We start from the raw sequence: 21,842 nt of genomic DNA, 5'->3' as shown, positions 1-21,842 counted from the left end.
GAGGTGCTTTCTAAATAAGCACAAGGGGGGGGTGATTTCACTCCAACTTGCAGTGCAGCAGTAAAGAGTGACTGAAGTTTATAAGAGCACAAGTCACATGACTTTGAGCACCTGGCACCTTGACAGCTCAACCTGCAGTCCCGGGATTTAATAGGAATGGTAAAAGTTGTCTGACCCAGCCCATTACTTAATAATTTTCAAAACGAATAGAGGGCCTAACACACAGGCCAGTAAGCTGCTGATTTACTCTCCAGGAACACTGCCTTTATCGGCCATGTATGGAAAATGACTGTTATCAAGAAAGAGGAATTTTTGTAGAATAAAGTATATAACGGTATATTAGCTGAATGTGAGGTTATGCTCACATTCATGCTTCAGGGCTGATTGTTAATAATTTTCTAATGATTTCATTTAATTTTAATGCATACATTTCTATGAGACGAAAAATGAAAATTTAAATTACGGTAATTGGTAAACAAACTTGTATCATGCCCAGATCTTCCCTGCTAAATGTCAATGGTGGCCTTGGACTGTTGCACAAGCTTTTGACTTTGCTGTGTCTTTAAGGACATGGTGACAAATGCCTGGTAGAAATCAATATTTGTTAAATGACTATAGCATGGACAGCAATTCTTCATGGAGGACCTGTGGGCTTTGGCTGACTGTAGAAATAGATTAACTCCTAAGGTAACTTATGACACTTGAGGACTAGGTCAGGTCTGAACAGAGTACCAAATAATAATAATTAGTAAGTTTTTAATCATAACCATCATAACCATCAAAAGGAATCTATGATACTGGCACTATTACTTCTACTATTTTTTATAAAAAAAAAGGGTCTTATAATAAATTAATAAACAAGAGTTACAGAATAAAGCCATAGGCTTAGAGGTCCCTGCTAACTCAAGCTTACATTCTAAAGACCTTTGTGAATGGTAACTTTTCATAAATAGGCTACATTGTCTTTACTGAAATCCAAAATGGCCCATTATCCAGAGCTGGGGGAAAAGTCTGCCACTCTCTGCATATTATTCTCCATCATGCTTAGTCCTCAAATTCTACTGCTCGCTACACAGTACCTGCTGCCATTCTCTTCTCCCCCACAGTTTGCTCTCAATGCATATGGACTTTGCTTTGCTGCCTACCCCTAGTCCAGGCTACAATGGTAACAAAAATACACAAAGGTTAAAATCTACCAGCTCTGCCCCACAATGACTTAAAGCAGGAATATTTACCATGAAGCTTTCCCAGAATCCCAGCAAATTGGAATCTTTTTTTTTTCCTAACAGTTGGAGGTCAACATCCCTGGTTAAATAATCTCATACTAACTCTGTATTCTTAACATCTGTCACATAAATGCTCAGCAATATCAATGGATAATACAATGCTAATACCCAATTTATACTGGATCCAAGCTTTATAAATGTGACCAACAAGTCTGCTACTATGATGTTGGATGATAATAAGCTCATTGAAGTGTCTATAAACAAACTGCACTTTATTACTGGGTAATACTATGGGAAGGACTGTGATATAAATATTCAGTGGACATTTGTCAATACTCAGCTCATATGCACTGATTGGAATAGACATTATAAACCCTCACATACCTTCATCAATCAAAACTATCCAAGGCTGTTAGTCTTTAACCCACAATATCTGGCAAGATAATGTGTATTTTTTTTTTGTAAAATCAGATGAAGTTGCTACAATATTTCAGATGTCTTTTTCATACAGAAATGTTTCAGCCAGTTAGTCACGAAATATCATAACATGCACATTGACTTTATATTGAGTAAATCAACTGGAAAGCATAGGCAGAGAAAGAAGAGAATATATAAAGTATAAACACGAAGTAGGCCACTACCCCCACAAAATCCGGATGTTTGTCCTCAATAGCATTTAAACACCCTGCAGAAAGTGAAAACAAAACCCTGACTGCTAGGAAATCCATCAGTAATGAACCAAATTATATAACATTTATTTACATTTATTAAGCCGTTTCCCTGGTAGTTGTAAGGCCACAATCAAACATTATATCCTGTAGACAAAATCACATATCATAATTTATTTAAACATCTTTTAAAAAGTACTTCCCTTTCCCATAAAAACATGTACAGGAGGATACAAGGAGGAGTCCCTCCCTGCTGGTAACAGTGTGCTAATGATTGGTAGTGAAAACAAGATATAAGCTAAGCACAGTTTTTAACCACAGTACTTATTCAAGCGTTCCAAAGGATAATAAGGCAGGATTTAAATCAGTCACAGTGTTCCATTATACCAAATCAACTGGTTTTCAAATAGGTTCTGTAGCATGCATTGTTGAACCTTATAGATCAACAATGCATGCATCAGGAGTGCAGCCTGGAATTCAAATGTTCTCAAAAGTCCAATAGCCAGTATAGCTCCTATGGAGGAAGCTTCCTTTATGAAGTTGTATAATTAAATAGCATACAAGTTTTCACTGCATGACAAATTTATAAGGTTATACTGTACTTATCTGGTTCTGTTTGGCTGCCAAACCTTCTGGAACATCAATTATGGTTCACTGGAATACCGGCTTTCACCATTTATTTGCCATGCCAGGTGAAGAATTACACAATATGCGTATTAGTCTAATCTACACCATAGCCTTCTCAATATTCCTTACAGGGGTCCCTGCATCTAGGGTTAGACTGGGCGGGACACTGAGAAAAAACCCGGTGGGCCGCCAGCCCAGACCCGCTCCCTGCATGAAGCTGCTAACGCTCCTTCCCTGGCCCTCTGTGCACCTACAAGAAGAAGAAGGTAGGTGCGGGGTGCTGCAGGGGGTTGCGGCACAGGCAGGGGGGCGGGGGGCTGATACGGCGTGCATCTTTTCCTGAACAAACTCCCTGACAGCTGTTTCGCCACCAAACAGGGTTTTCTCAAGGGGTTAAGTGTTACAGGAAATGAGCTCCTTGTTAAAGGGATACTGTCGTAGGAAAAAAAAAAATTTCAAAATGCATCAGTTAATAGTGATGCTCTAGCAGACTTCTGCGCTGAAATCTGTTTCTCAAAAGAGCAAACTTTTTTTTATATTTAATTTTGAAATCTGACATGGGGCTAGACATATTGTCAGTTTCCCAGCTGCCCCCAGTCATGTGGTTTGTGCTCTGATAAACTTCAGTCTCTCTTTAATGCTGCACTGCAAGTTGGAGTGATATCACCTCCTCCCCCCCAGTAGCCCATCAGCAGAACAATGGGAAGGTAACCAGATAGCAGCTCCCTAACACAAGATAACAGCTGCCTGGTAGCTCCAAGAACTGCACTCAATAGTGAAATCCAGGTCCCACTGTGACACATTCAGTTACATTGAGTAGGAGAAACAACAGCCTGTCAGAAAGCAGTTCCATCCTTAAGAGCTGGCTCTTTCTGAAAGCACATGACCAGGCAAAATACCCTGAGATGGCGCCTACACACCAATATCACAACAACAAAAAAATGCACTTGCTGGTTCACGAATGAAATTGTACCTAGTAGAGTGAATTATTTGCTATCTCGTTACCTTCCCATTGTTCTGCTGATGGGCTACTGGGGGGAGGAGGTAATTTAGAAATAAAAACTACATCATAAAAATCATGGCAGATCAGTTTCCAGGACCTGCTCCTTGCTATAGCAACCAGGGCCACTCCTGCCATGAGGCAAGGCGAGAACCTTGCCTCAGCCTGCATGGAGCGGCCAGTTACCAATGGTGGTAAAAAGCCACCTCTGGTAACTTTAAGAGCCGAATTTCCATTTTTTAACACTGCACTTGTGATGCCCCCCGGACCCGCTTTGACACTAGTTGAATGCGCAGAGTGGGAGGGTAATAATTCCAAATTGTCCACATGCAAATTTGTATCAAGGTTGTTGCAAAGCTACAAGGAGATTTCTTTATTAAAGTTGCTGCAAAATTTCACTACCCAAACATCCAAAAGTTCAACCATATTAAACTCCTGCTATGCACATACTGCGTTGTGGCCCAGTGATTATTAAATAACAAGGTTCAAAATCAATATTAATTTTGGATAATAAATCATATAACCCTTTCTTATAAATAATATATATAGGTAAATAAATCATAGTCATAATTGACCAAATCACCATGGTGTGCTATCTCAATAGAGCACTGCATGTTCTTATATCGGCCAAGCAAGGAGTCTATTCTCTATACACTTATAACCTGTTATAACCTCACTCAAGCAAACATTGAAATTGTAAGCTTTCATAAAAGCAAAACTCCCTCTTGTGGGACCCAGTGTACAAATCCACTCTCTTTTCCTTTGGAGCAATGTAATGTCTAAATTACCGCCCCGTCAATCTCGATGAACACAATTGATACCTTGAAATGTAATGCCATGCATTATGTCCATGTGAACAGAGCAAATGTGTCAAGCAATACTTGAAAGTTAATTCCCATTTAAGATATCTGCTATATGTTCTGTCTGATTTGCATCTTTTTTAGGGCCTTTTGGTCTTCTCTATGCATTTAATTTTGTTTTCCAAAAAGTTTTGTAATCAGAAATATATTTGCATTGCTCACATCCCCCGCAGTTATATGAACCTGGATATTTGCAGCAATTCTGACTTCCTTTCCCTTAAAATGACTACGTGTAAGTTTGTCCTTTAAACTTCTGAGGGATTGTATCAATGCACTTTTTCACCTGGATGTCACTTGACAAGATGTGCCAGTGTTTATTTATTATCTCCCTTATGTTGTTGCTTTATGCATTTATGGGGGTTATTTATCAAAATCTGAATTTTTCCTGATAATTATATTTAAAAAAGTCAGAGCAACCTAGAATCTACAATTTGACCTTATTTATTATTAAAAAAGCACGATTTAATCGGATCGGGGAAAAACTCTATAAAAGAGCAAAATTCTGAATCGTACAATTGTTTTGGATTTTTTTCCTGAATTGCTCGATTTTTTTCTGCCTTTATATAGCCATATAATAGGTTTGTACACTGAAAAACCTAGTAAATCTTTCCCTTCAGGCCTTACCAAAGAACAAGGTGAATAAAGGCTCAATTTAGTCTTTGGCATGTTGACAGTTGGAGAAGTAGCAAGGCTGAACATTTTCAAGTAGTTCTAGGGTTCCCCAGTAGTGATGTGTGTATTGACAATTAGTCAACCCACACACCTGACTCTTACCTGCCCCTTCACCACTCACACCCAATCTTAACCTGCTCCACTCATGGACATCATGGAAGGCGCAGGATACACAGGCATGAGTCTACAAAAATCACCAACTAGAGGCAGAATCAGGGCATTGTAATATCATGGGCAGGATGGGCGCAGGGTAAAGTTCAGCCCGAATCTGCCAGTGACCCGTGATGATTTTGTGGAAGTCATCCAAAACCCACCTGACCTGTAGATCCCGCAGGTTACAAGCCGACCTGCACATCACTATTCCCCAGCATCAAGAAACCCAATTGCATATGATACGTCAGAAGAGTGGATTTAATGGAGCTCAGATCAACTACAATAAAGGAGTGTGTTTTGGAGATGTACATTCTTGCATTAACACAACAAGAAGCTGCAGAATAAAAACAATATATTTAACTAATGAAATGGGACTTTAACTCCTAAAAACACAGGTATTTTTATAAGGAAATGAAAAATACCTGTAATACATTTTACCCCATTTGCTATCAGTAAAATAATATTCATAAAGCACTGCAGCAAGTATCTTTTTTAACAATACATGAATTAATTTTCAGCATGTTTAAATGTGTCTCGACGTGTTCTGAATGCTGATTCCATCACATTCCATTCTGTAATTAAGCTTCTTTATACATCTTTATATCATTAACAATGATACATTTAATCCCCTTTACAGTCAGATGCAAAAAAAACTGCTAACCATTCCTCTTTATTATCCTTTTATTGTTATACATTTTAGACAGTTCTGCACATAGACAAAGCCACAAACAAGTATATTGCACTGACACAACTCAGCACAAAGAACCAGGTCCCTGCTGAAATGCACTCACTATTATAAAAAGAACATGGGATGCTTACCTAATACTGATATATATATATATATATATATATATATATATATATATATATATATATATATACCTACACCATCCAACATGACAATTTATGAAGTAGCATTAAAGGAACAGTAAGTACAAAAAATAAAATTATTTTAATGTAATAAAAATATAATTCAGTGTTGCCCTACACTGATAAAACTGCTGTGTTTTCTTCAGAAACACTACACTACTATTGTTTATATAAATAAGCTGCTGTGTAGCAATGGGGGCAGCCATTCAAAGGAGAAAAGGTTCAGGTTACACAGCAGATAACAGATAAGCTCTGTAGAACATAATGTTAACTGTTATCCGTTATTTATCCTGGGCCATATAGCCTATTAGCAGTTTGTTAAAGGAGTATTTATAAATCGGTGAAAGTTCATCCTTTGATAAATACGCCTTTCAAAATCCCATAGAAATGAATGGTGAGTGGCGGAATTTCACTCTAGAGGACTGTGGCGATCTCTAACTTCACTCTTTGATAAATATACCCCAATAAATTAAAAAAAACATTATTATTATAATTATTATGGAGAATTATTGCCAGAGCACAATTTCAGCTTTTAAAAATTATTATTCGAAAAACATAGGTGTTAGTACCTATACCATACTTTGGGCCAGTGGCATAACTATATAGGCAGAATACCCTGCGATCACGGGGGGGACTGTGGGGTCGCTGCGCATAAATTCCTCTTCTGCAGATACTTATTAATTTTAAAATTCATCTGCACTCACTACAGCACACACACGAGTGAACAAGCGGGTTAGGTTGGCACAGGGTTGCTGTGCACACATTTTATGGAAGGGCCTGGTGACTGCTAGTTACACCACTGCTTTGGGCAAAATATGTAAGCTCACATGTCATGTCAAGACTCCTCATGTTAGTTCTACTCTGATCATTAGCATCATAATTAGCACTGCTGTAGTGTATTTAACATCATTAGTCCCCCCAGCAAACAGTGTGACTGGGTAGTAAGACAATGTTGCACTTACCAGGGCCGGAACTAGGGGTAGGCAGAAGAGGCAAGTGCCTAGGGCGCAAAGGCAGAGGGGCGCCAAGCACGTACCTCTTCTGAGCCCTACCCATAGTCCGGACCCTTGTGTCCTTAAGCTGTGGCTGCAGCTTAGTTGTTTTTTAATGCGTGCGCGCCCTTCCACGCATGCGCACTGGCTGACATTTTGAAATGGCCGCTTCTGCTCTTCTGCGCATGCGTCGAACAGTGAGGGGTGACGTAGTCGGCCGGGGTTGCCTAGGGCGCCTGGCCAAATTGACCCGGCACTGGCACTTACCCTTACCTCAAGAGATCTAGAGAGAAAGCAGGGAGCTTTTAAACCCCAGCCAATTACCATACACCTGTAAGGAATTCCTTATTCTAAAGCAGTGATCCCCCAACCAGTAGCTCGTGAGCAACATGTTGCTCTCCAACCCCTTGGACGTTGCTCATAGTGTTCTCAAAGCAGGTGATTATTTTTGAATTCCAGGCTTGGAGACAAGTTTTGGTTGTATAAAAACCAGGTGTACTGCCAAACAGAGTCTCAATGTAGGTTGACAATCCACATAGGGGCTACTAAATGGCCAATCACAGCCCTTATTTGGCACCCCAAGAACATTTTACATGCTAGTGTTGCTCTCCAACTCCTTTAACATCTGAATGTTGCTCACGGGTTCAAAAGGTTGGGGATCCCTGTTCTAAAGCATATGGTTCATGCTAATATCCCACATACTTCCCCCACCCCTTACAACTGTATATGAAAATATGCTGGCATTATTACATAAACTATGCCAACCACAGGCATTACTTGAAGACTATACAGTTCATATCCCAGCACTATATAACAATACACAAACATGACAAATAGAGATTTTTGAAGCACTGATGGGGTTTCAAGATAAGCTTCTCCAGCTACTCTGGATTGACAACATTTGTTGGTCAGAGACTGACACCTTTACTGGCTCAAGAAGAAAATCATATTAGAAATGACAGCCAAGCTTGACAAAAACCATAAAGCCCAGTTTAGTACTATAGTTTCTACTACTAAGTAATATCCAAATCATTTAAATGTAAGGGTATACTTTCTGATTGCTGACAGAAAAGCTCCAGAGATGACATTTTCCTTCAACATCTATAATTACATATCAATTACAGATGCATTGCAAAGTCAGAAACAGACTAGTTTGTTATCTGGCATTCATTCAACTTTTATTTACACACAAAACAAGAGATTGGTGCCTAATGGGACAACAATTTGGGGTGCTTAAGACATATCACAAGGTTTGATGCCTAAACTGTAGTCTTGTCAGCTAAATGCCAGAACCATGGAACCCCCATGATCCAAAGCTTTTATTGAGTAGGCATGGACACTGCACACCGTATGAGCTTCAAATCACCCATAACACAGACAGACTCAAAAGAAAGCAGAATATATTATAATAAGAACAAGCCTCTGTATTAGTGATGTGTGTGAAGTGTGTGATGTGTGTGTGATGTGTGTGTGTTAGGTGTGTGTTAGGTGTGTTAGGTGTGCGTTAGGTGTGTGATGTGTGTGTTAGGAGAAACTCAACCAGCACCCAACCCTAACTCACAAAACTTTAACCCACACTCAACCCTAACCTGCAAACTGTTGCCATTGTAGGACCTGCACCCAACTCGTGCCCGCGTCTTTACGCTCTGTAGGACCTGAACCCATCTCTAACCTACAATGGTTGGCCAAATATCAACCCAAACCTACAACCCAAACCTGACCTGTGGTCAACCCATGGGTCACTGTAGGTTTTGGATCAACCCACACATCACTACTAATCTGTATGTACTTTATTTTAGCCTATTTGGAGCAGGGAGAATTTCTGCAAAATATTTTTCATAACCGAAGCCCTGAATCTGATTTGTTAATACTGTAAAGGGGAAAAACCACCTTTATGTTTTATTTTCTGTATTTATCTGTCTGATATGGTGAATATAGTCTTTTTGTAGGTATACACTTTTCTTGACTGGATTTTATTCCAACTAGGTGGACAGGTGTCCAAACACTGTTATTCCTATTGTGTTTTAACACCATCATAAGATACCTAGCAACTCAGGGAGGATGATATTACATCACTGCATAGTCAGATTAATGGGTACATAAATTGACCTCAATGGAACCAACTCACTTGGGTCTTATCCCCTCGTACTGTAAAACACCATAGCACATGTATTGCCCTATAATCAGCAAAATTGTACAGAAATACTTGTGGACATAATGACCTTTTGAGCAGTCATTGAGGCAAGCCCAGTTTTTTTTCTACAGGGCCAAGAAGGCGTCTGTTAGAATGTAAGCCTTGTGTTAGAATCACTGTGCTTGATGGCACCAGAACATATTATTAATATTTGTCAATCGAATGTTGATATTTTTCTAATTCAAAAATTGGGAACCAAAGTTTTAAGTAGCCTCTGGCTCCAGATTCCTCAAGGAATCAAAAACAGGTTTATGCTCCAGCCGACCCAAAGGATGTCTCTCAAAACTCAGTTTTATTAATGCATTAAAACAACCACTCTCTGATCAGAGACAAGGGGAGCTTCTTGATGTCCATGAAGTGAAACACAGGTGTCATGGGCTGGTATGTTATTCCTAGTTGTTTTGTATTCATAGCTTGATTTCATGTAGGTGATTCAGCGCCATGTGTTTCAGGATATAAAGGATTAAATGAATCTGTAATGTGGCTAGTGACCTTGCTACAACCTTAAAGGCTCTTGTGTCATTATCTCTGCTGAATCAGTATTCAGTTTCATCCTGTGCTGTACTTCCTGTCTATACCTGGTCTACTGCACCAATCCTCAAGCATCTTCACACACTCCAGACAATTTGGGTGTCATTTAAAACTATTTTTTATTCATCCATTTAAAGACAAAAGCCTGACACATGGGCTGGCAAATGAAGGAATAAAATTGAGTTTTGATCGACATACATTATTTCTGGAGTGTGTGAAGCCGTTTGAGGATTGATGTGAATTGCTCTCTCAAGCTAAGGGTTCTGGGCTTTGCATACCCCGTGAGCTATATTGACTGAAGACATATAATATTTAGTCTGCCTGCACTACTTAAACATTATTACTATCCTGGTAGGATTTGAGATCATTAACTGACAGTGTTAGTGGGCAGACATATTGTTTTCAACTGATGATTGCTTTTGAACTCTGTTGATGAACACTTAAGTTTGTGCTTTATATATCAGTTCCTATTATATATATTATATTCCTATTTATATATGAGTTGTCTCTTGTATCACCCACAGAGCCCAGAAAGGGGATTAGAACAAAGGCATGAAATAATATCGTATTTCTGATGGGTGGAATGTGGAAAGACAAGGGGTAAGTTAGGGATAATGTTCTAGGAGTAATTTTTGGGAATGTGTTTGGGGAAACAGGGACTAACTGGAACGATAGGCCCTGATACCCATCATGGTGATCATCACCTTAAGAACAATGGTTAGGGAAGATTTCTCCTATATAAGACTTTCCACTGAATTACATTATGATTGCCACAACTTAGTTCTTGCGGTGATCTGGAATAATCATAGGAAAATGCAAAGGGAGGCAATATCTCGCAGTTAAGCAGGATCGATGCAAGTACTAACTATTACTTTCAGCGACTGTAATGTTATTCAATTCACCGAAAGTATTTTTCAGCAGATTTGTCACCAGCTGTAGTGAAGATTTAACTACAACTGACAAGGTGGCTGCAATTTAGCAATAAGAGGTTGAAACGCTACATGTTTTTGAGGCAATTAATTGGTATGCACTCATGAAAGGTACGAGAAATGTGTACAACGTGCAACTGGGTTTTTGTACAACTGTGTATGTTCTACAATGAGTTTAGCCAGTTACCTACATCAATACCAAAATGAAAAAGGCAATTACCACTGTGTTAAAGTGCATTTACATGCTGACTTACCCTGTCCTTTTAGAAAAAGCAATGCGAGGACATTTCTACAGCTTTCACAGAATATGTAGATATGTTGTACACAGCTAGTAGCATCATTGCTCTTACACAGCATGTATTGATTCTGCATTCACAATGATTTATAACTAGAGGAAGCAAGATTGTCCCAAGAGTCCATAACAAACTACATATTAAAGTTATTTGGGCTTGAGTCAGGTGGTTAAACCCACTGAGCTGTTGTTTCATCTGATCTACATGATCTGAAGATGAGGCAGCATTATGTTCTAGACTGTTATCAAGATTTGAGAAATTGAGTTTTCTCATTCTGATTAAAAAATATTATCCATTTATTTATATAGACATCCAACAGCATTTTTTTTTTTTTTTTGCAAACAGAGTTGCCTCCAGGACATTGGGCATGTGCTAACACTGCTTCCTGACCTCTTAATGAGTTCAGAAATGATCACACAGTATTCATGTAATTAAAGATATTCTGTTATAGGAAAACATTTTTTTCGAAATGCTTAATTCTGTTGGAGGATGTACCTCCACATAGGCGGGGTGACTTTTTTGTTTGGGGAGGCTAAAGTTGACCATACACAGACTAACTTACAAGGGGATTTGTATAATAACCATCCAGTGTCGGACTGGCCCACCGGGATACCAGGAAAACTCCTGGTGGGCCAAAGTGTCAGTGGGCCCTCCTGCTTCTAACCATTTGGCCTGTTTCATGGTCAATATCTACTTCTGCATGGGAACAGAGAGGCTAAAGAATAATAAATAATAGAATATAAAAAAAGACACTTGAAAAACAGAATTTGAGTGAGGTGAGGATGAGGAGAAATAGTTTGGAGAATGGCCCCAGGCATCCCAGTCCGACATTGTAATTATCAATCCAATAACCACTCACAGTTCCCAAAGACTTCAGTGGAAACTGTGCCAAAGCACAGGGAAGTGCTTAATCCAATAAACACCCTCTGATTTACTAGTACCTGTGCTGGAATAATGTTATTGTTATTCTAATTCTAGGCAATCAGAAAATATTTTGTGGTGTTTTGTTGTTCAATTGTGCATTTACGGCTACAACAATTATCCATGTGGCAGCACTCACTAAAGGGCTGAAAGTTAGGGGGTTATTTATCAAAATCCAAATTTTCAGATTTTTAAATAAAAAAAAAAGTCTGACTAAACTAGAATGCATGATTTATGTATTAATAAAAAAACATGAAAAAATCACATCAACAAAACCTATGACTTTTCATATTGTTGCATGAAAATAGCAACTTTTTTTTTTGGATCCGACGCCCGAAAAGTCTGCAGACAGCATCTTTGGACTTTTTGCAGCATTTGGGTAGAATACATCTCTATAAATTTCAGGGTTTTTTTCCCCACTAAAAATTTGGAAAATATGAAAAAAACTCAAATTTTTCGGGGTTTTTTGCATTCAGACCCCCGAATGCGAATAATGGCCATGCACCATGCACTTTATATTAAATGAAAGGCTGTGAGTACTGACACCCCAAGTACATTATATTCAGTTGGAAAAAGTGGGTAATGGCACCCCAAATACATACTTTGAGAGGCAGTGCTTACACGCCAAGTACATGTACACTGATAACAATAATTAAAGTTGAAAAAAGGCACATCTATCATTTTATCATTTTCTATAAATAAAACTTGCCTGACTACCTTCCCAACCAGTTGATTCAAAGCATATTATATAGGAAGAGGCAGTAGGCACTGACACCCCCAGTATAGCGAGTAATGGTACACCAGGCACATTATCTAATAGATGCAGAAACATTAGGGTTAGATGCATCCGGGGTAAATGAGTTTCCAATTTCATTTAAAATGCCGCCCCCTTGAACAGTGGGTAACAAATGCTGAGCAAAGTTTATGTATCATTCCACCAGAAGGCAATGAAGGATAAATGCAATGCAATGAACTAATAACCTCAGTAAAATCATAGGTTAATTGCAGTACGGTTTCTTGTAGAAGACCCTCAGTACATGTATAAGGCAATTTCATGTATAATCCCCACAGATCAGGTGAATGAATACTGTGTTCAGCATTAACCCTTATCTTGCCCATACATGTTAATCTGCTGTACATACCTATCACTCTACGCTTTTAGCAGCTATCTTGTATCTATAGCGTTTAATATGTATTTAAACCAATGTTTAATCCACACGGGGAGGGTTTTAGTAACAAAATAGCAGGGTTTGCTATGGCATGAGAAGGGTTAATGCTGGTATGGTGGGAGAAGTTAGAAACACATGGGTGCTGGATGATTTGTCTAAATAAAGGTTGTGTTTAGGGAGAAAAAGCAGAAGAAACAGTGATTTTATAAACAAGATTATCAAAGCATTTGCATTATTTATGGCACTAACAGTGGAGTGGGGTGGAATGCTGATTATCTCTGTGTCAGCAGCAGAAATGTTATAAATCTAACAGAAATTCCAGATCTCTGTGACATCTCCTCTCCATGTTGCTGGTTTTGCCCTCAAAGTCTAAGTCCCGGTGCAGGAATTGGATTGGTTGGAGGGAGGTTCAAAGCTAACCTTCAAGCCAATCGAATTGTTCAGAAGTAGTACCGGGACTTATACTCTCAGGGCAAACCAATCAGCATGCAAGCTTGTCTGAATGAAGGAAGATGCCTGTTTGCACTGACGTGGGGCAGAAAATACATGGGGCCCTTCAAACTCCTTCTCTGCTTCTCACCACACAGGCAGCAAAGATCAGGGAAAAGGGTTTTATATGTTGTTTTCCTCCATTTTCTTTATTTTACACTTATAAAGTGTCAGACACAAGACAAGTTTGTGTAGGCTTAGCCTCCCCTAGTCTTATAGAAAACCTATGTACCTCCAACAGAATCCAGCCTTGTAATCTGTTTCTCAAAAAGGCACACAGATTTTTTTTAGATTTAATTTTGAGATCTTTCATGGGGCTGAACATATTGTTAGTTTCCTAGGTGCCCTCAGCCATGTGACTTGTGCTCTGATACACGTGGGGGCAGAGGGGGGTTGCAGCTGTGCGGGGGGCCTGAGGTGTCTTTGTTTCTGGGGCAACGTCCAATCAGTCTGACCCTGGCAAAACTGGCAACTAAGCCAGTGTCCATTTATAGCCATGTGTACTGCCTGACTATGCTCAGGAGTGGTGTTCATGTAGTGAGTGGTGTGCATATAGTGACAGAAGAAGGACTTTTAGTGCTATTTAATAGCTGAAAACTTTGGGAACTTTAGGAAATGTAATGATAGATAGTAATCTTTAAACTAACTACAGAATGTTCAAGTCTGGCTCAATGTTAGAGTCTATCTTTGAATTGATGTAAACGGATGTTAGGTTCACACAGTGCAAGAAAATCAATTAATGCAGTTGCACAGTTGTACATGTGGTAAAAGAGATCAAGCCTAAAATATCCAGAGCCAAACTGAACAGATGAGTGTACATTATCATTGGCAATGAGCTATAGTAGTCACCTCTTTAGCCAAGTTCATTTGAATGTAATCCCAACAGTACTGACACAGTGGTTTGTAACTAGATGGCAACTTATACTGATAGAGGCAGAGTGTTCTTAATGTATAATTTCACAACTTGGAAATATGTTCCATTTATGATTTATAGGCACTTCGCATAACATTTCCCTGATTAGCCACTTTACTCATGACCTTGATGGCTGCTGGTCACACCATGACTGTCATTAATAGGTTTTTATGTGCATTCTCTATGGAATTATTTTGTACATGTACATCAGTCAGTAATCAGTTTGTGCATGGGTTAAATGGGTTAAAACTCTCTGACCTGACTTCTGGGCCAAGACGTTAAGCAGTTATTGTTGCTCTTGAAAACACATGAATTTGCATAGAAATGAAAAGTTCAGTAATCGTCTCAGTAAATGCCATGATTCTCAGCCCCAGGAGTGGTCAGACGAACCCCTGAAATAGGAGGCCTGCTTTCTTTACACTCATTTTTGTTAATTTCCTTCATAATGATATGACATCTGCTTCCATTTTAATTGTCAATGTCACTTTGTATGAAGTGTTTCTCATTTTATAAAATAGAAAAATGAACAAGGTTTAAAGAGACCAAGACATATGCTTTTGGGTTCCATGTTATTAAGAGTACAAGTAATAACTTCTGCCTGGTAAGCACTTGAAAGCACAGGTCTATTAATCAAGAGGCAGAATGTCAGCTGCACTTGGCTGTGCAATCCCCTTTCCTCAATGGCGCTATGTCTGAGCAATCCATGCAGTAAGAGGTTTCTTTATGGTTGGGATTATTACTGAAGCTCGTTTTATCCTGATCTTTGTACAGTTTTAGTTAAAGGAGAGCAGAAACAAGCAGAGAACATATTCAGGTTCGTGAACCCTCACATTACTTAGTTCTTTACATTCCTTGTTTCATGCAAGCCTATTGTGCTACAACAATACTCTGCTATTTTTATTCACTCCTTCTCTGAGAGAGAAATTACATTGCTACATTGCCTCTGAGCCATCTAGAAAATGCCTAGATGAGTAAACTGCCATGTGAAATAGAAATAGATGATGGGTACAGAAACCCTACTCATTTTGAATTCTCATCTTGAGCTGGTGACATTCTCTAGGATAAGGGAGATGCCCTGAGAAAAGAAAACACTGATAATCAATCTTTCAATGACAACAATACTTACTTAATTTCTTCCACACAGAACTTAAATGATTGCAGCAAAGATAATTGAATCTATTTTGGTTTGTTTTTTGCAATTAAATACCCCCTTTAGCCATGTGTTGTGAGAATCAAATTTGTTTAAATTGAATAATTAACTGAAGCCTGTGAAATGTGCACTTAAAAATTCACTCATTTCATTACTTGCTCGGTAAACATACTGTAGATTTCTGAGCAGTAGAGGAAATAGATGAATATTTCAGGATTGCTGCAGTCATAAGGGTTTGGGTTCGCCTCATACTTCATGATTAAAGAAGATGGAAGGACACATTTATTCCCTCTTTTTACTTCAAAACATTGTTCACCCCCCCCCCCCTGAAAAATTACATTTTTGAAAATGAATGTTCAACTGAACCTTTTAGGCATCCAATGCACTTGTTGCATCAAAAGGATTCTTCTTGCTGATTCGAATTTGAAATCTATGACACCTTAACGGTTAAGTAAAATAAGTGAATTTAAAATTGATGAGAGTACTATTCTAAGCACTTTTGTAATTTACATTCATTATCTATTTTGTTTTTATTCCAAGATATTAAGGGATACATGTACTGTTAATATGAATGAATTCTGTTACAACAGCTCCACCTGCTGGTAATTTTCTGGCCAATCTGACCACCAAGTAGTCAAGGAAGTTGTCAGGAGAAAGAAGAGGCTGCTCTGATTAGGAAATCTGCTTAGGAAATATTTCAGAAAGGTTGCTTACATCTTTCCTAAGCAGAATAACATCAGAGCAGCCTCTTTCTTTCTTCTGACAACTTCCTTGACTACTTGGTGGTCAGATTGGTCGGAAACTGACCAGCAGGTGGCGCACGGCAATTCAACAACAGGCAGGCACCACTCCGGAACATTAATCAAACAAATAGTAGAATCCAAGAGCCAAAGTTGAAGTATAGAATTAAAAATATTGCTTTAATTTTGCATTATGTCTTAAAAGATAAAGCCTTACGTGTTTCGTGTCACCCAGGGACAGAGCAGGTGGCGCTGTTGGAACAAAATGCATTCATATTAACAGTACATTTATCCCTTAATATCTTGGCATAAAAACAAAACAAATAATGAATGTAAATTACAAAAGTGCTAAAAGTGTATCCCTTAATATCTTGGCATAAAAACAAAATAACTAATGAATGTACTTTGCAAAAAGTCTTCGAATAGCACGCTCATCAATTTTACATTCACTTATTTTAAAGGTTTACTTATCCTTTAAGATGGATTTGAAAGTCAGCTAGAAGCAACTATAACTTTTAGATGACTTCACAAGCAGTCATGCCATTTATTTGTTGTCAGTAAGCCAACATTGGAAAGCCTTAAATAGGGTGATATGTTCTCTTTCAGACTCTTGATCTTCACTGCATATACTTTATTAAACAGCTACATGATCATATTAAAGGCCATTAGTACTGAATGTTGCAGATCAGTTTCCTTCACTTGAATACATTTTACAAAAATTATAGCTCCCATGTACTACTTTTTTTTCAGCCCAGCTAACAGAATCTGGAAAACAAATTTCCACACATGTTATGTTATAACCCCCAGTGACTCCAGCAATGCTAAAGGAAGAGCATGTAAATTGATTCTATATCATCCTGTAGATAATGACCCAGTCCCTTTACACTCAGGGCCGGATTTACATAGTGGGCGCCCCTAGGCCCACTGCCGTTTGTCACCCCTGTCCCCTCCCCTTTTTTCTTGCAAATTTTCTTCATCTGGACCAATGTGAGTATGGTTGGGCAGCATGTCGCCCCCCTAAAATCCTGCCACCCTAGGCCCGGGTCTTTCCACACATCTGGGCCTCTTTTTGATGGCATGGAAATCTTTCTCCTAAGAAAAAGGGTAGCAATCAACAGAGCAGGTTCTCGTGATAGTTAATACTACAAAAGTAATACTTGTTTATCCAAATCTAATGTCTGTAGCTTTATGTCCTTCTTAAATTTTTAACCAAACTGGCAGCCCATGCATTTTTAATGTGTGCTGGGCCAATATATGGACACAAATCACGGAGTCAGAAAATACAAATACTAAAAATAATTGCCCTGCTACCATCTTTCTATAATAGCCCCTGATTGTTGGACATCATTTAAAGATTTATTTTTGGTTGGGCAACAACCAAACTGTTGGAAATTACATTTATGTTCAACTTACACACCCTATACCTTTAGGCATCATTTACCAAGGCCTCCAGCTCAGGCTCTGCACCAACATCCTCAAATAAGCAGCCAAATACATTCTTATATTCATTACAAGATGTCAACAAAGCAGGGCTTACCAAGATATTTTCATAACTAGAAATGGATGTAGCCATCCTAATCACAGAATTTAGGAGGATATGTTCAATATCTCATGCAGCCTGCTGTAGGACTTGAAGCAGAAGCTTTGTTCCTGTTCTGCTGTGTCCACTGATAATGTCAATAGAAATAAATTTAAGTAAATTCAACTTCCATCCATCTGCATCTCACAAAAAAAAGATTATCTGCACTCACAGTTGTTTTCTAAATAAAATGATGGAATTTCTTATCAATTTATCAGGTGAATTGTAGGATTATGGAATATTGTTGCCTTTTTACTGTCCTCTATTAGTCAATGCCTGTTGTGTATCTCAAAATTCTTAATACCCTGTGCTAATAAATCCATTTCACTTTGCTTCGTTTTTCTCACGATATTCATGGCATTTAGATCAAAGTATGATTATCAGTCAACTTTTGCATGTGCGGATAAAAACGGTGTAAAAGTGTAAGTCACTGACTACATTAGTTCAGATGCATTGCTCACACTTTGCTTGGATCTATAACACTGTTATCAGTGGTGTAAAACAGAAAAACGGTATGTGGGCATTCTTCAGATTTCTAGATTATCCACTGCCTTATCAACATCAGTATAATAGAGGACGAGGTTTGTAATTTGTGAATTGGATCCATGTCTGTAAATATTAGCAATGCCCTGAAATGTATCATATTGATATCGTTACAGATATGAAGCATTGCTGTATTCACATGCCTGCAATGAAAGAATAAATGTGTGTGTTGTAAAGTCTGATCAATCTGCATGCTGTCTCTTTTTGATGATATCAAGTGCCCCCTGACTGATGATCTTACGCTCTACTGCTGTTTTCTTTTCTTCTTTCTTATTATTATGCAATTTAGTATTTTCCCATAATGAACAAATGGTTTTACTTAGTTTAAGTCAATTTAAAGCATCCATGCATGACCTTTGTTGGAGCACAGAATGCACGCAGAGCTTTACACAATCTGGCAAAGTTAAACTGTATGATAAGAAAGAAGCAATAGCATTTTATTATCACACAAAAGCTGCTTTCAGTTGTACATACAGTTTGTGTAATTCTCCCAGGGCTTCAGAGCAGTGTACACAAGCTCACAAGTAAAGTAATTTAGCCATGGGACAGTTATATAGAGAGACATACAACAAGGTACCTTGATACTTAAAAGAAATGTATTTCTCTAAAAATATAACATTAGCTAGATATTGAGAAAAACACAGGACTCTTGACACCTTAGAAGTCACTTTACTACTCTCTATTATCACCACTATCATCCTTCATGGGACAAAGGCTGTGTGGATACTTAGAAAAAATTACCCCTTGCTCCTAGAGCATAGATTCCTCATCTTTGAGGCTGTCATCCTCTATGGAGGCAAAGCAGTGCATGGGCAGCTCAAGGTCAATTAGCGTAATTTTTGTGTCCTAGATTTTTTTGGCCTTAAAAGCTGGAGGAGGAACTAAAAGACTAAAAGACCACTTCCCTATTTTGCCAAAATTGGCCAAACACTGACCCGTTTGTAACTCTGAATCTGAATGTGCCTTGCTAATAGCCAGCTTAATTTTAGACCCTGACAAAATATAATACATGAAGCAAACCCGTGGGTGGGCCTAAGAAGAGTGTGAGTAGTGTGACTTGCTAACAGTGTACCCGTAATACCCTTAGGCTGCGGGCAACTCTCAGCAGTGTGTAGTGGCCCCTTTAAACACCGTAGCCTCAGGTGAATCTTGTGTGCCTCCCGATGCACAGACCAACCAGGGTGAAAGTCCAGAGGGTTGATTCAAACAAATAACTTTCATTCATTTAAGAATGGCAGTGAATCTGTCTTTACAGCAGTCAGTCAATAATATCTTCAAAAACATTCAGTGCAAATAGTGGAAGTCCTTCACACTTGGTATACTTAGTAATAGTAACTGAGATCAATCCTGCTCAGGGGAAAGTGCAACCTGTCTTGGTGATGTCTCCAGCTCTAGGGATCCCACTGGGTATCTTGCTCCTTGGCACTTTCCCTGCTCCTGTGCTCACCCACTCATGTCCCTGTCTGGCGGCTTGATCACTGCATGGGTGCTAACCCTAACTACTCTCTCTGTTGGACCCAGAAAGCTGCTCACAAAATACGCTGCCTTTATCTTTCGCTCCTAGAGCGACTATTACAGAAACTTCTGATGCTAATAAACTTTCCCTAACCAGAGTCTGACATCTGCTCAGACCCTCTTCTGTACCCACATACCTGCAAGTTGGGATCCAGGAAGAGAGAGCCCTGAGCACATTTGCTCTCTCTTTTAAACTTTTAAATGTTTTTTTTACTACAATGGACCCAGGAAAAGGGACAGAGCTGTCTGGGTGAATCAAAGGACCACTTAGGTGTCCAAAATACAGGGGAAAATATCTAACCCTCAGAATCCCCACATACAAATAACAGCAGAACAAAGAGACCACTTGTAAAGGTATGCATGATAGGAAAAACATTTGCAGCTGTCAACTTCATTTTATGTTTGAATTAAATGAGATTCTAAATACTTAAAAGAAACAAACACGCATTTTCTAATGGAAGACTATTGCGTACTGCAGCTCAGCTAGCTGGTACAAATATATCTCTATATCTATATCTATATCTATATCTATATCTATATATATATATATATATATATATATACACACTCCATTCCTATAAACCCACATGATTTGGCCAATGTTATTGTAAATTACGAGAGAGAATGGTTATATAACTAATTTCAGCTAATACTTGGAGGAAACTGAATTGCTGACCAGGGCTCACCTCATTTTAGTGCATGGGAACATACTAGAACTGGACCAATCTTAGCTAAGGGGCCAATTTATCAAAAATCAAGATGAAAACCTTTCATCAATCCCAAGGAAACAAGGTAATTTAAAGAATATAACATATTCATCAAATGTCATACTGTCTTCTGTATTCTGCAAAAAAAAAAAACTTGAAATCCGTGGATTTCATGGCATACCAGTACTAGCCTGAATTGAAACTACTAAACTTAACAGAATTATTCTCAAAATGCTTTGCCACTGTGGAAATCCGAGAATGTAAAAATTTTAAAAGCACTTACATTGCCTGGGTTAATGTGGTCTGTTACTGCCAAGGATTTCTATCAGTCTAACAAAACAATATGTACAGGGAGTTGTAGATATTATGTTTTGGGTAGCCGAGGATGAGTAGAGTATAACAGTGCTTTATTAGCAGAGTCATGCAGGAATTACACAACAGTAAGCTTTCAATTTCACTTTTTAAGCTACCAAGAAGTGTGCACAGTATAAGTATGAGCACAGTGACATCTACAGGCCATTTGCATAAACACCACATATTCCCCCTATAATAGGAAAGCATTTGGGCAAATGTAATAAACAACACCAATGCATCTTAAAGCAATAATATACATTATTCACATCACATAGTTCTGGGTCCATGCAGGTAGTTTTCTGATTCTCTCAGTACGCCTTATAGGTTCACTTTCCTCAGGCATATTGCAGTTGGCAACAGGAGTAGGAAAATGTCCCCCACCAAATGGAGCCTCTACAAAGTCATATCCAGCAGGCGCAAGACGACTTGCATTCCATATGCATCCATCAATCCATCAGATAGTTCATATGTGTATGGTCCTCTCTGGTGTCTCACTTCAAGTGGTGTAGTAAATTTAGATTGTCCTTGTTTCAGTATTCCTGGTTTCTTAATTCTGACTAAAGATCCAGGTTGAAAGTGTACTTCTCTTGCATCACGTTTTCTGTCAGTATAAGCCTTGCATTTGGCTTGGTGATGTTTCACAATGTCAGCAGTAGATGATTTTGTAGGCACAGTATTTTGGAAGTATAGAAGTTTGATATCTGCAACATGTAACTTAGTGCGCATCTGTCTGCCATGCAATAATTC

The sequence above is a fragment of the Xenopus laevis genome, chromosome 1S (assembly GCF_017654675.1).
Source record: "Xenopus laevis strain J_2021 chromosome 1S, Xenopus_laevis_v10.1, whole genome shotgun sequence".
Taxonomy (NCBI): domain Eukaryota; kingdom Metazoa; phylum Chordata; class Amphibia; order Anura; family Pipidae; genus Xenopus; species Xenopus laevis.
Note: the sequence above shows the minus strand (reverse complement) of the source record.